Raw genomic sequence first — 12,839 nt, 5'->3', positions numbered from 1 at the left:
TGAAAGAATTTTTTGTTTTTTCGATCTAAAATTGACCGTTCCCAAGAGTAGTATGGAAATTCATCAAAAAAATTTTTTACACAATGACAGCTTTCGCTCGTTTAAATTGAATATCCCATTTTATTACGTATAAATTTGATGAAAAACGAATACTGTTTATTTATGTTATTTATTCGCCTATATTTTATTTAAAACTTTGTTTGCATTTGTTACACTACATTTTATTTATTTACATATTTTTTTTTAAAAAAAAATTCGATATTCAATATGTCGGAGAAACGTCCTCTTTGCGAAATATCGTACACGGCGCTACGCTGTGCGTTATTTCGGCGACACATGTTTCGCTCCATAATTCGCTACCCCAATTACTCGTACGGTAATATCCAGCAACGATAAATCGACAAGGAGGAACGATCGATACGATAAACGACAAAAGCGGGAAAGAAGGAGCGGATCTGCGTGGATCGAATCGTTTCTAAGAAAAAAAAAAATAATAATAATATAAGAAAAAAAATGGAAGACAAACCTCTCGTTTCTTCGTTATCGACCATTTGCCGGGAACACGATTTCTATAGATCGGCAGTCGATTTTCCGTATCAGCCCGTGCGTGGGCCCCGCCAGTTCTCCAACGAGCTGTGTCGCCCGGTCTTTTATCGCGTTGCTGATTTATCGGGGTGCGCCCCGTCATGCGTGCACACGTGCGTCTATTAATAGAAAGCCGGGACCACCGTGATCTTTTCGAGGCGGACTTGGAGAACTCGCGTCACCCTTAACGAACCCATCCATCGGCCGATAAAACCGAAAACATATCGTTTCCTACGTTTCACGTAGCCAGCCAACACGAACCCCACACAAATCACAAATTACATATACTGTCGACGATCAAACGCATTGAATTTTTCCACGACGATTCGTTTCTGATCGCCCTTCGAGGATAAGTAGGAATGAAATTTTCCAACGTGAGCGAAACGCAGATTTCGATAATGCACCATCTTTAAATTGCTCATTCTGAATCGTTATTACGATACAGCGATATCGTAATTACGGTAATGGAGATGGTACATTTTTCCACCTAATCGTTCATATCTTAGGAGAATATCCGTTTTGTCGCAAAGCGTGTCCTAATAATTCATCTTTTTTATCAAATTCACATCCACTTCTCGTCCACATCCATTACAGTCCTCGTTCGTAAGAAACTTGGTTCTACGATCCGTAAGTCGTATCCTCTTTCCTCTTTCTTCTTCATTTTCCCTCGCGGTTCACGAATTCGCCATTTAAAATCGTTTTTAAATCGCGATTAACTTTAATTAATTTTTCCCCTTCGAAATCTTAATTCGAAACAATGCAAATATAACAACCATTACCTCCGCACACTCGATAAAAATCTATGATCGATCGATCTACGTCCTCCTCCACCTCCTCCTCCTCCCGGTTCAAGTTAACCAAGCTTAGCTCCTACCAATAACTATCAGCCGCTACTTTTTTCCCCATCCGTTTCCTTCTTCTTCCTTTTTCCTTTCGCGACCCTTCTCTATTTTAATCGAGATTCGAACGATTTTAATCCGCGAGAATACATCGAGGAAGAAACGAACGAGGTCGTGGAACGATTTTCAAAAGTTTCACGGAGACGCGTATCGATCATCGGTCGATCGAAGAATGGAGACACGTGGAAGAGTTGCGAAACGTGGACTGTTCTCTTCTCGGCAAATTCTTCCGCCGGATTTCACGAGAGAACGCGTATTTTCGTCCCGCTTATTAACGCGAACAACCACTCCCATTCACTCGCTAATCGCGGACCAAATTGAATCCACGGACAACCGCGCATAATCGGCCCAATCTTCGTTGAAACTACGTTGGAAATTAGAGAAGGGGATCGGATCGGATCAGCGTCGAAAAATTGATCAAAAATATAATGCGCGCTTTCTGTAACGTTTAATCGAAATAGAAACTTTGTATTACGTGAAATTTCCCTATAACAAAGGGAACTTTTTCTCTCGTCGAGAAAGAATTCCCGACACTCGTAGTTATTAAAATGGGAGGGGGTGGAATGAAAAGAAACTGCGTGTTCTCGAAGAGTTAAAGTGGAAAGTAGAAGGTCCTTTGATCGCGAATGACCGAGTTAACTTATCTTTCGTGGCAGCTCGTTGAAATTTGCCGATAACGTTGGAACGAAACTTCTCCCTTGAAAAACTCCGCTACGAGTATTTTATAACCGTAACCGTAACTAAATTGTCGACACAAAAATTCGTGAAATTATGAAAGGAAGAAAGGGAAGACCGAAAGCGATACACGGAAAGGATCTTGGTCGATCGAAAAGTGGATCGATCGACCAAGACGAAAGAGAAGAGGCGATCGTGACTCGTATTTAAAGTGGAATCGACGCGGCTGCCAGTCCCGATGTCGGCTCCAGCCCGAGCGGAATAAACGTCGCGGCGACGTAACCGCCGATATTTCCCGTCCGAGCCTATCGGCTCGCCGGGAGACGACTTAATAGAACGATGCCGGGCCACCCTCTTAATGGAATATCGCATAAAACCGCGGGTGGCATTAAACCCCTCGTGGCCAGGCTCGGACGAGCAAAAAGCGAGCCAACCCCGCGCAGCTTCCTCCGGCTCTGCCTTCGATATATAGTTATCGAACCAACCCACGCGGAGTGTAATTGCGGAGTCGTTGCCCTGGAAAACAGCCGCGAAAAAATTGGCGAGAAAGAAGGCGAGCAAGCGGCTTCGAGTCGAGAAATTAGACGAGAAGAGAGGAGGGGATGAAAATCCTCGCCGTGAAAAGGCGGTTAACGAATCGATCAGATAATAAAAGGAAATAATCAGTCGTATCCTCGGCCAACGTTGATCTCCAAAGTTTATAGATCCCTCTCCCTCCCCTTCCAACACATCCCCTACTTCCTCGCTTCAATTGGACGATAATCAATCGGAGTTGGAGGCTCGAGGAGGGTCGATGCACTCGATTTCGTTCGATCCGCGACGCCTCTTAGGCTTACGACTGTTTCGTCGCAGAAAATAATGCAAAGCGAAGTGATGGAATATTTGATCCTCGATGTCAACTTTGGATTGTTAACGAAAAGGGAGGGAGGGAGTTGGCGGATAGTGAAGTTTGGCAGACGGCCGCTCTCGAAATTCCTTCGCGTTCGATCCTCCGCGTCTTTCGGATCGAGTTTCGAAGCGAGCAGCGAACACGAGAAGCGTGTGGAGGAGGTCGCGTGCCGATGGATCTAATTAGCAATCGGGCCGATGGTTTAGAAGAGGGTTGAAAGGGGAGAAACGTGGCGCAAAACGTGTCTGCGCGGCCCCCATTGTCCCCGACCCGTTCCAATTATACGTTGAAATTGCGGTTCGATTCGAATGCGATGCGGTGTTCGCGATCGTGGAGCTCGTTCGATTCGTGGATCGGAGATCGTTCCACCGACACCTTTGTTTCACGCTCGAACAAAGTTCGATCGTCGTCGTCGTCGTCGTCGTCGAGTCTTCCAAACAGGCTTAGGAGACCGTGCAAATTCTCCCCGCTTTTTATTTTTTCTCTCTCTTTCTTTCTCTCTCTCTCGTTCGCCAGTTGATCGTCGTTAATTAATCTCGTGGTCGAATCTTTCTCTCTCGAGAGAGACCGAGTCACGGCACCATTGTTCCTCGAGCTTATTAACGATCGACCACCGATCGAACGTCGGATGTGGAAAAACGCGGAATGGATTCACGAATCGTGGCGGGATTTTTACTACTCTGACGAGGTAGAAAGTCGGAGAGGGGGGAGAAAAAAAGTAAAGGAAAAAATCGAGCAAATTACTTACTTAAACTTATTATAAATTCAAGCGTTCGAAACAAGAGATGGAGGAAAACGCGGAGCGAACGTCGGTCTTAATTTAAAAAAACAGAGAACTCGAGAACAAAACAACGTTGATAAAATCAACAGTCGTTGCATGCGGCTCTCGAGAATGAAGAGTCACCTACAAACTCGCGTGACTGGAATTATTCAATGCACCTTGAGATATATATATATATATACATATGTAAGGCTCGAGACGAATTAACATTTTTTTCTCAACTTGCTCACGGACAATAAGTTCTTTTTCTTAATCGAATCGAGATGTAGCGGAAATAGATATTCTCGAGGTGAAGAACAATCGGGGAATTGGCAAATTCTCGTTGATGGCGATCGATATCGTTCGACGAGATAAGAAAGCGGGCAATTCGATTAGAGGATGGAGAAACTTCGGTTAATCGTCGGTAGCCTTCCTCGCCCGCGTTCTCTCTCTCTCTCTCTCCAGGTTTTCTCATTCGACGAAGCGAGCGAAGACGGATTAAGGGATCTCGCACGGGCGAATTCGTTTATTTCCGATAACCGAGCACCGGGGAAGAATTTATGACCGCTAAGGACGAGTCGTTTCCAAGTTTATCCACGTCGTCCGGCGAACCAGCCGCCACCCTTCGCGCTGAAAACGTGCCTGAAATTTCCCCCTAGCTCGCGAATCTTCTCTTTTTCATTTCTACCGTCGCGATCGCCAACTGAAAACCTCTGACAATCGAAAGATATCGCGGAGAAAAATGTGGATTGAAATTCTTTTCTTTTCTCTCTTTTTTTCTTCTTCTTCTCTTTCTTACTAAAATAAAATATCGAAAGCTCGACACTATGACACGGTATCGAAATGTAGATTTATATACACGATCTCTGAAGTAATTTTACGCCACATCTCGTGTATTGTTATTCCAATTCCAACGTAATTTGCCGTTTTGACGGGGGAGAAATCAGAATCGGGACGAGAATTGGGACGAAGCCGGTACGAGACTAATTCGGGGGAATTAATAACGAAAATCGCGGTTTACGATGCCGTTACGTACGCTCGATACACGCGAGATGCGGTATCATGGCGACACGTCTCTTACTTTTCACGACCCATTTTTATCGCTCTTCCCATCATGGTCGCCGTAAAATCGCGACGGCCGAGCATTTCTAATCTCCGAGAAGTCGATACGGACGGTCGGTTATCTGCGAACGAGCTCTACTCGTCCAGAGAGGATAAAAATTAACCGATTTAACAATTTTTCGATCGAGCATCCAACTTTTGCCCAGTTTTCTAAAATAATGCAAACGAACGTCGCATTTATATATACGCGTATAACGTAACGAAATCGTGGAGTTTTCTTCCAACGTTTCATCGATGTTCCGTTTCCTTCGGATTCGATCGCGTCGCAACGGGAGAGAAAGAAAGAATGGAAACACAGAGAGGCAAGTGGAGAGACACAATGTCTCGCTAGCTTGGCAAATAAGTTAAGAATAATAGATTTCCCGGATCGAGCAAGCACTCGGTCCCGCTTTTATTGACCGTACACTCCGATTACCTCGTAATATCGCTTCGTTAATATCGCTCGTTACGAACCGATCCACGCATCACCTGCGATATTAAACCGTCCGTATATTTCGTATTTCCGATTCCGCCGCTAAAATTAAAACGAATAAATCGCGAATAGAGAGGATCGCTCTATGCGCTATTATCCGAAATTCTCGTTCCTCTCGTGCAATTTTGTTTGCGACGTTTACCTCCCCCCCAACATCCGACGGAATAACGAATAAAGCGTAAATCGAAAGAGGAGAAAAATTCAAGGAGGCGTCTGGTCCAACTTATACGGTACGGCAAACGTGAAAAAGGAAAAAAGGAAGTGGCCGGTGGATATCGTTGGAAATTTATCGTCAAACAGGGCCACATTATCCTAGGATGTACGTAGCCAGCCCCAGGGGACGTCCGTTTAATATCGCTGCATCTGTTTGACGATAAAATATTGAAAGTCGGTGGATCGACGTTACACACGTATATAACATATATATATATGTATCTCCAACCGTGTGTCTTGAGGAGCAACAGTCCCTTTTTCAGGAGCGTCTCATCTCGCGACTTTTCCTCGAGAATAAGAGAGAAAACGTTCGATCCGTCATAACGAGAAATACGCTCGTTAATCCTCCATCCGAGTTTTCCGCCGTCCGACAGGAGACCTTTTTCTCGAACTAGGACAAGTGGGGACGAGTCCGTTTGATTCTCGATTCCCTAGAATTCGCGATTCAATTCGAGAAGAACACCTCTCTTCCTTTTTTTCTGCGGAAGAAAACTAAACAGGGAGTCGTGGGTGAGTCGTTAGCAGTTCCTAGACCGATCGATCCGAACTTTATTTCGTTAAGTCTCAATTAAAATTAATTGAAATAGTTGATGCTCGTCCACTCGGAACCGTATCGATATCCAACCCGACCTACCTCGCGCAAAATATTCCCCATCTCGTTCAAATTAGTACCCCTGTCCAATAATTTGTCGCGAATGAATTCTAATTATTCTTCCTCCCCCAATTTTTAACTCAATTTTTAATTTCGACTCTACCCCCCTGAATTACGATCCAAGCTTGGAAGGAAAGGGCAGCTACCACGATGATACGTCGATTCCATGGATAAAATGATCGGATGTCCTCCTTCTTTCCAGGATCCACGGCACGGAATCGGGTCACGTCGCGTGGAAAAGTAACGATGGACGAAAAGAGGGATAATTAAAGAGGGAGGATGAAAACTGGACACGCCGGTCTTGCGCCGGATCCGGAAAAATTCCGGACGCGGTGGATGCGCGCGGATCGACGGGCGGAATACGAAAAAGCGGCGGGCGAAAGAGAGGCGCGGCGCGCGATCGCACGTGCTCGGCCAACCTTGCCAACATTGGCCAATTTACATTTGCCGGATCGGAAAAATCGAAACCCTGTGAAACGGGAGCTCGGTTTAGCTAAGAGGAAGGAGGAAAGGTGGTCCTCCTTGGACATCTTCCTCTCCTAACAAGGGGAGCTTCGTTGAACTTTAAACTTTCTCGTTTCGAAGAGTATCCACGGAACAACTCGAGGGACGTTGTCCTTTCTGTTCGAAGAGGAGAATATCGGGACACGTTATTCGCACCTGGAGAGAAGAACGATAATAGACGGAATGAAAAGGCTTCGCATCCCTCCAAGTCGGCGCGGAAAGTTGGTTTAGAAAGGGGGATATGAAACATTCGGGTGAATAATGCATAGCCGGGGAAATGGACCGGTCGGGCGATTTAAATCTCGCAAATGCATCGGCCGTTTATCGGCCGAAGGACATCGGATCGTTTTGTCGGCGGAGAGATTCCACGCGTCGCGATACGCGAGAGAAATCACCCTCTCTCGTAGCTGTGGGAAGAAAACTTGCTCGAAGGGAAGGACATTTAACGGGGCGATTTTCGAAACTTTCGATCGAAAGAATTAATCGGCGAGTTGCGTAAATCTCGAGGCGACAACGCGCGAGCGTGACTCGAGGGGGGTAATTTTCGCTCAGTTTTTTCCTTTTTTCTTTTCTCCTCCAGCCAGAGTGGAGGCGAATTTTAATTCGTCCCCCGGCCGTTACCACGGCCCGATATCGAGGGGAGGAGGAATAATAAAAGAAGGAAAGGCGGCACGCGCGAAAAAGTTGAACGAGCGATCTCGTGAGAGATAAACACCGCAATTTGATACAATTCCGTTTCATTACGCGCGAGACGCAACTCCGGTTACATCTAACTTTTACGTTTGCCGAGGAAATGTCCCACCTTTCTCTCTTCGTTTTTATTTCATTCCGTCTCGCCCTTGTCGATTTCCGTTGGAAAAAGAAAAGTCGGGGATAGTTCGCTTCCAAATATATCGCGCGTACGATAAACAAGGAGCGGGACGAATCTTTCCAACGTTTTAACATCAGGATAAATTCGTGGCCCAAGTTAACGAACGCGTTAATTTCCTGGCTCCGTTTCTTGCACGTGGCCCCGCTTTTCGAAACGCTTCTTCGAACAAAGTCGAACGAAGATTCTCCACGAGATGCGGTCGCGATAACTCTGAACTTGCGGGGAAAAGATCTGGTCGGAGTATCGAGACGAGGAGGAAATTTTTGATCGAGCGAAAAGGTGGAGAGAAAGAGGCGAAAGAGGGTCGTCGGTGAAAGAAAGGGCATCGATCAAAGTTTGGCCGAGAGAGGAGGGGAGGGGGGGAGAGATGTAAAAGGGCGTTGTACTTTCGTTCTGATTAAATGCTGGGAAGAACTTTGAATAATTAAGCCCTCCCGAACGACGACGACGAGCGAGGCGAACTTCCGCCTCGTGGTTGCGTTAAACTTTCGCGATAATTGTTGCGAAATTACATTGGCTGAATAGTTGTTAACGCTCAAATTTAATGGAAAACAATCGAGGAGACATGATAGATTCCGCTCGCGAACGAATACGGATATTTCGATCTACAAAAAAAAGGAAGAAAGAAAGAAAGAAGAAGAAATAGCGGGATAATACTCTCGGGAAATATTTTCAATTTTCAATTTTATTATGCTCCGACGTTCGAATCGAAACGTTTCTCTTCCGCGTAAAAGTAAAAGAACGTGAAAGAGGAAGAGGTTGGAGAGAGAGAAAAGATAGCGGAAGAAGGCGAAAAGAAAACGTTTAACCGAGGGACAGGTATCGAATAACGGGACATCGGTGGCTCGTTTTCGGTAAGTCAGTTTCGAAGCGGCGGCGAGGAACGCGTGCGAAAACTATTCGCGAAGAAGCGGGTTGCGCGCGACAACGAGGTCGTGGAAACGAGTTTGCCTCGCGGAGTGGTGGTGGCTCGAGAGAGGATCGTTTGACCCGAAAGAGAAGCGGGTCGACGATGCGCCCGAGCCACTGGCTGGAGAATGGAAATGAACCATTCATTCGGTAGTAGTCGTTTCGAAGGGGGGAGGGAAAAAGGAAAAGAGGAAGAGAAACGGAAAGGAAGGTAACAAAAAAAGAAAAAAAGAGGGAATTCGAGACACGGAACAGAGGACGAAGTTGTCGGGTTTGTCAATTTCGCGCGACCAAATCCCATTTTTTTTCTTTTTTTTTTTTTTTTCCCCCCGTTACTCCGCGGGCCACGCGTTGATGAAACGAACGTGTGAAACTCGGCGTCGCATTGTGCCGACAGATCGGTGCCCTGGTCAAGCGCGAGTTAAAAGTTGCACGAGAAGCGGCTGAAAAAGGCTGGAAAAATCGTTCGGAAGGGGGAATTAACCGTGGAATGATATCGAAAATTTGCGAAGAAAGAGATGAAAGGAGGGAGAGATGAAATCGTTTTCAGCGATGAATTCCTATCGGTGACGAAAGAATAAGAGAATCTGTTTCCCAGCGCGTTTCGCGGCACGCGACGAGGGCGAGCGGGCGGTTGCCTCGTATAAATGGTTTAATTTCCTTATTCAGAACGGCAAACCACTCGGTACGCGGCGACCAGCATACCGATGGAACAACGACGAGGGACGATCAAGAGGGTCGAGAGACGTTTACCGCGAACAGCCCTCGTCGAAAGAGCGCTCCAAACTTCCGCCGGACCACCCTTTTCTCCTCATCGTCCTTGTTAGCGAGTGCCCCCCTCCCTGCAACAAAAAGAACTCGCGCCAATTGTGCCCCTCGTCGTCCCTCCAAATCCCCACTTTCCTCCAAATTATCCCATCAATCTCCATCTTCGGGAAATCGGAGTCGGGATCATTTACAGCTCTCGAGAAAGAGGATCGAATCCGAACCCGTGGTTGGTCGAGACGGCGATCGAGATAAACGACGAACCGATGGCTTGTGCGATTAACCGGAAAGCGAGAAAATTCAACGCGAAGCGCACAACGCGGTGGACAAACGGGGGGAGGGGAGTTTGGCCCCCGATACGAAATTCCGCAGCATCTACGAATACAAACTAAGCAGAACGCGGGAGTTACTTGACAGAGAGGGTTGTCCGCTATCTCGGTTCGTTAACGTTAATTAAGGGCAGACGTCGATAAAGGGAAGTCGCTGCGTACACGTGTATATATATATATATATATATCGATCGTGGCCGACAACCACGTCTGCGTCGATGGTTTATCATTGATTAACGGATAAACAAAACGTATATCGCATACGCCGCGTCGGTGTATCGCGTACGTCTAATGACGTATTAACTTTGATGTTGGAGAAATGTGGAACCAAGTTCCAATTTTCTGGCTTCGAGGATGGAAAAGAGCGCGGGAAACGAACGTCGACACCAACGTCTCCTCGTCCCTCTCCTTATTTGGAGTATTTACTATGCAAAGACCGGTATTACTCGATTCAAGACTGGTCGAAATCGAGTCCCTTTGGCAACGCGTATCGTCGGCGTGGCATCGGTCGACGCGAGCGAAACGAACGATGTTCGACTGGACAAAGCGCATAAAGTATCGTTAGTTCCGATTGAGAAACTAGTGGACGGTCCACGATCAAAGATTTCATCGAGCGGAGGAAGGAGAAATCGGCTATTCTCTTTTAATCGATGCACGGTGTTTACTCGGGTCGCTAATCGTCTGAACGATCAAATATTCGCGAACCGGTTGCCGAGTCGGTCGGTTGGTCGAGAACTAAACCAGTCGAAGGAAATTAAAAGTAAATTGAAATCGGTTGCCGGTCGGTATCGATTTCGAGCGGGCGAAAAAGAGATGGAGAGAGGGTTGGAACGCGATTAAATTTCGGCGAGCCGCGAGCTATTCGCCGATCCCACGTTAGAATTTCATAAATCGCGCGATTGTGTTAGAGTTCAAAGAGCTGTCGTCGAGCGGCGATCTGTCATCGTTTAACGTCGTACCGTCGATTCCATCTGATCGTTTTATATATATATATATACGCACACGTATCGGGCGAATTATGAATTTTTACCGATCGAACGATTCTCTTTTATCGCTTCTCGAGTAACCGATATCAATTTTCATTCGTTTAAATATCCTCTCGGTCGCGGAACGATGACGGATCGAAACGAAAAGTATATCGTAATGGTCCAAGGGCGCGGGATAAAACGCGACAACTCGCGTGTTTCATATAGGGGAACATCATTTTAAAATCCAATACGTCCACCGATCGACTCGTACGATCAGAGATACTTTTCATTTAATTTCCAAGGATCGAACGTGTATTTGTATCACCTTTTTCTCGATAAAAAGAAATATCGATCTGGATTTATCTTGGAAAGATTCGGTCAAGCGTCTCTCCGCGTTCCAAATACGCCGTGTTAAAATAGCTTTCCTTTTGAACGCGAGCGCGGAAAAAGGGGGAAAAACGCGTTTGATCGTGGGCGTGAAAATTCGCGATCATCGGTTTCAAGTTTCGGATGATTCGGGATCGTACGAATCGGTCGATCGATTCACCGATCAAATTAGTTTAATTGCGTTCCCGTGGAGGCGAGGCCGTTTCCCGCACCACCTTTCGCGCCCGCTAAAAACATGATTACATTTCCTATAATGCACGCGTCGCGTTTAACGTTGAAACGCTTATGCGAGGAAATTGCGCCCACGCCCGCCTTCTCCCTTTCCATCTCGCGGAAGAACATCATGCCCGAAATGTAATTGCGTCCCAATAGCTCCATTCCAGGCTTCGGCCGAGAATAAATACCCGGTGTGGAAAGTGTGGAAATTCATTTCGCTCCCACCGATTAAAATCCCCGTTTTTTCCCCTCCCTAAAATTCTTCCTATCGGCGTCCACTTTTTTGTCCCGCGTTTATCGATTGTTCTTTAACGTTCGTTGAGAAAATTCCCTCTTCCGAATTCCATTTTTCTTTCGCGCTTCTTTCATAACCGAAAATCAAACCGTCGTTTTCCGCCAAAAATGTCAATGTCGCGCTACTGAAAAATAAATAAATAAATAAAATATGCGTGCATGAATTAAAAATTATTAATCTCCATTGCCAATTTCATTTGCATCGTTGATTTGTCTATCTCGTAATATCAATTACTTATTCGGTATTAATTTGCAAAATTCAAATCTTATTGCGATCCAGCATCGTGTGTCAAGATAAAAAGACGAGATATATTTTTACGAATCCGCATCCGCGCGCGGATAAAAAGAAAAATCATATCGACAAAGGTAGAGGCCCGGCGGATGCATCTCAAATAACCGGCTCCGGTAAAGAACCCCCCCGATAGATTCATGCATCGAAAAAACAAAGATAAAAAAAATAGCCGAGTGACGAATGTTCGGCAAACCCCGTGTCGTTTCCCATTTTCGCGTATATATCGAAAAGCGGGAGGAAAATAGATCTCCATATTTTTCTGTGGTACAACGCGCATGGATAGATCGACAGATTGATAGACATTTCATCCAGCTTTTACCAGCCGATTGTCATCTGGTTCCGATTTTTTCCCTTTTTTTTCTTTTTTTTCACTTTTTTTCTTCCTTTCGCCCTCCCCTCGTTTCCGATTTCGCAAACTGGACACTGCTTCATTTTTACAGGGATTTTTTTTTTTTCTTCCTTCGCGCGATAGACGTCTAGACAGACGATCGAAATAAAGACTATCGTCGATAATCGTCGAATCCATCTGCCGACTCTTTAAAGCGCAACACGAACGATACACGATTATTTCTCATACTCTCGTTTATTGTTATTATTATTTTTTCGCGAGAGCGAAAATAAATTTTATTTATTTATTTTTCTTCCCCCCCATCCCACCCTCCTTTCCATCTGTCAGTCTCAGGAAGGTAGAAATGCGGAACGTATCCGTACGAACATGGCCAATGATTGATTCATGCGCACTGCGTACGACGAGTTGTATTGCGTATTCGCGTTTACTCGTATAATCGTGGGAAATCGTATAAATTTTATCACGTCGAAATAATAGAATTAATTAGAGTTGGAAACATTTGAAAAGCGAAAAATCACGTTTACGCAAAAGGGGGAAAAAAACGATTACAGATTACGATATTAACGAATGATTACCGTACACGCGAAACTGATATACGCGCGATTACTCCGCGAAATTCGAGAGACTCTTTTTCGCTATTAGCGTCGCTCGTGTACAAGCGTATCGTTCGAAGAAAGTATATCGCATG

At 45.5% G+C, this 12,839-nt stretch overlaps 2 protein-coding genes across 17 annotated transcripts in view; one reads left to right on the top strand and one right to left on the bottom strand.

Moving 5' to 3' along the window:
- LOC107992715 (E3 ubiquitin-protein ligase MYCBP2) overlaps positions 1-12,839 on the bottom strand; it is a 175,394-nt gene that overhangs the window by 97,258 nt on the left and 65,297 nt on the right. The window lies entirely within an intron of this gene.
- LOC107992717 (uncharacterized) overlaps positions 1-12,839 on the top strand; it is a 68,780-nt gene that overhangs the window by 1,028 nt on the left and 54,913 nt on the right. The gene's annotated exons all lie outside the window — the stretch shown is intronic.

The sequence above is a fragment of the Apis cerana genome, linkage group LG1 (assembly GCF_029169275.1).
Source record: "Apis cerana isolate GH-2021 linkage group LG1, AcerK_1.0, whole genome shotgun sequence".
Classification (NCBI taxonomy): domain Eukaryota; kingdom Metazoa; phylum Arthropoda; class Insecta; order Hymenoptera; family Apidae; genus Apis; species Apis cerana.
The sequence above is the reverse complement of the archived record's forward strand: the minus strand, read 5'-3'. Positions and strand labels throughout refer to the sequence as shown.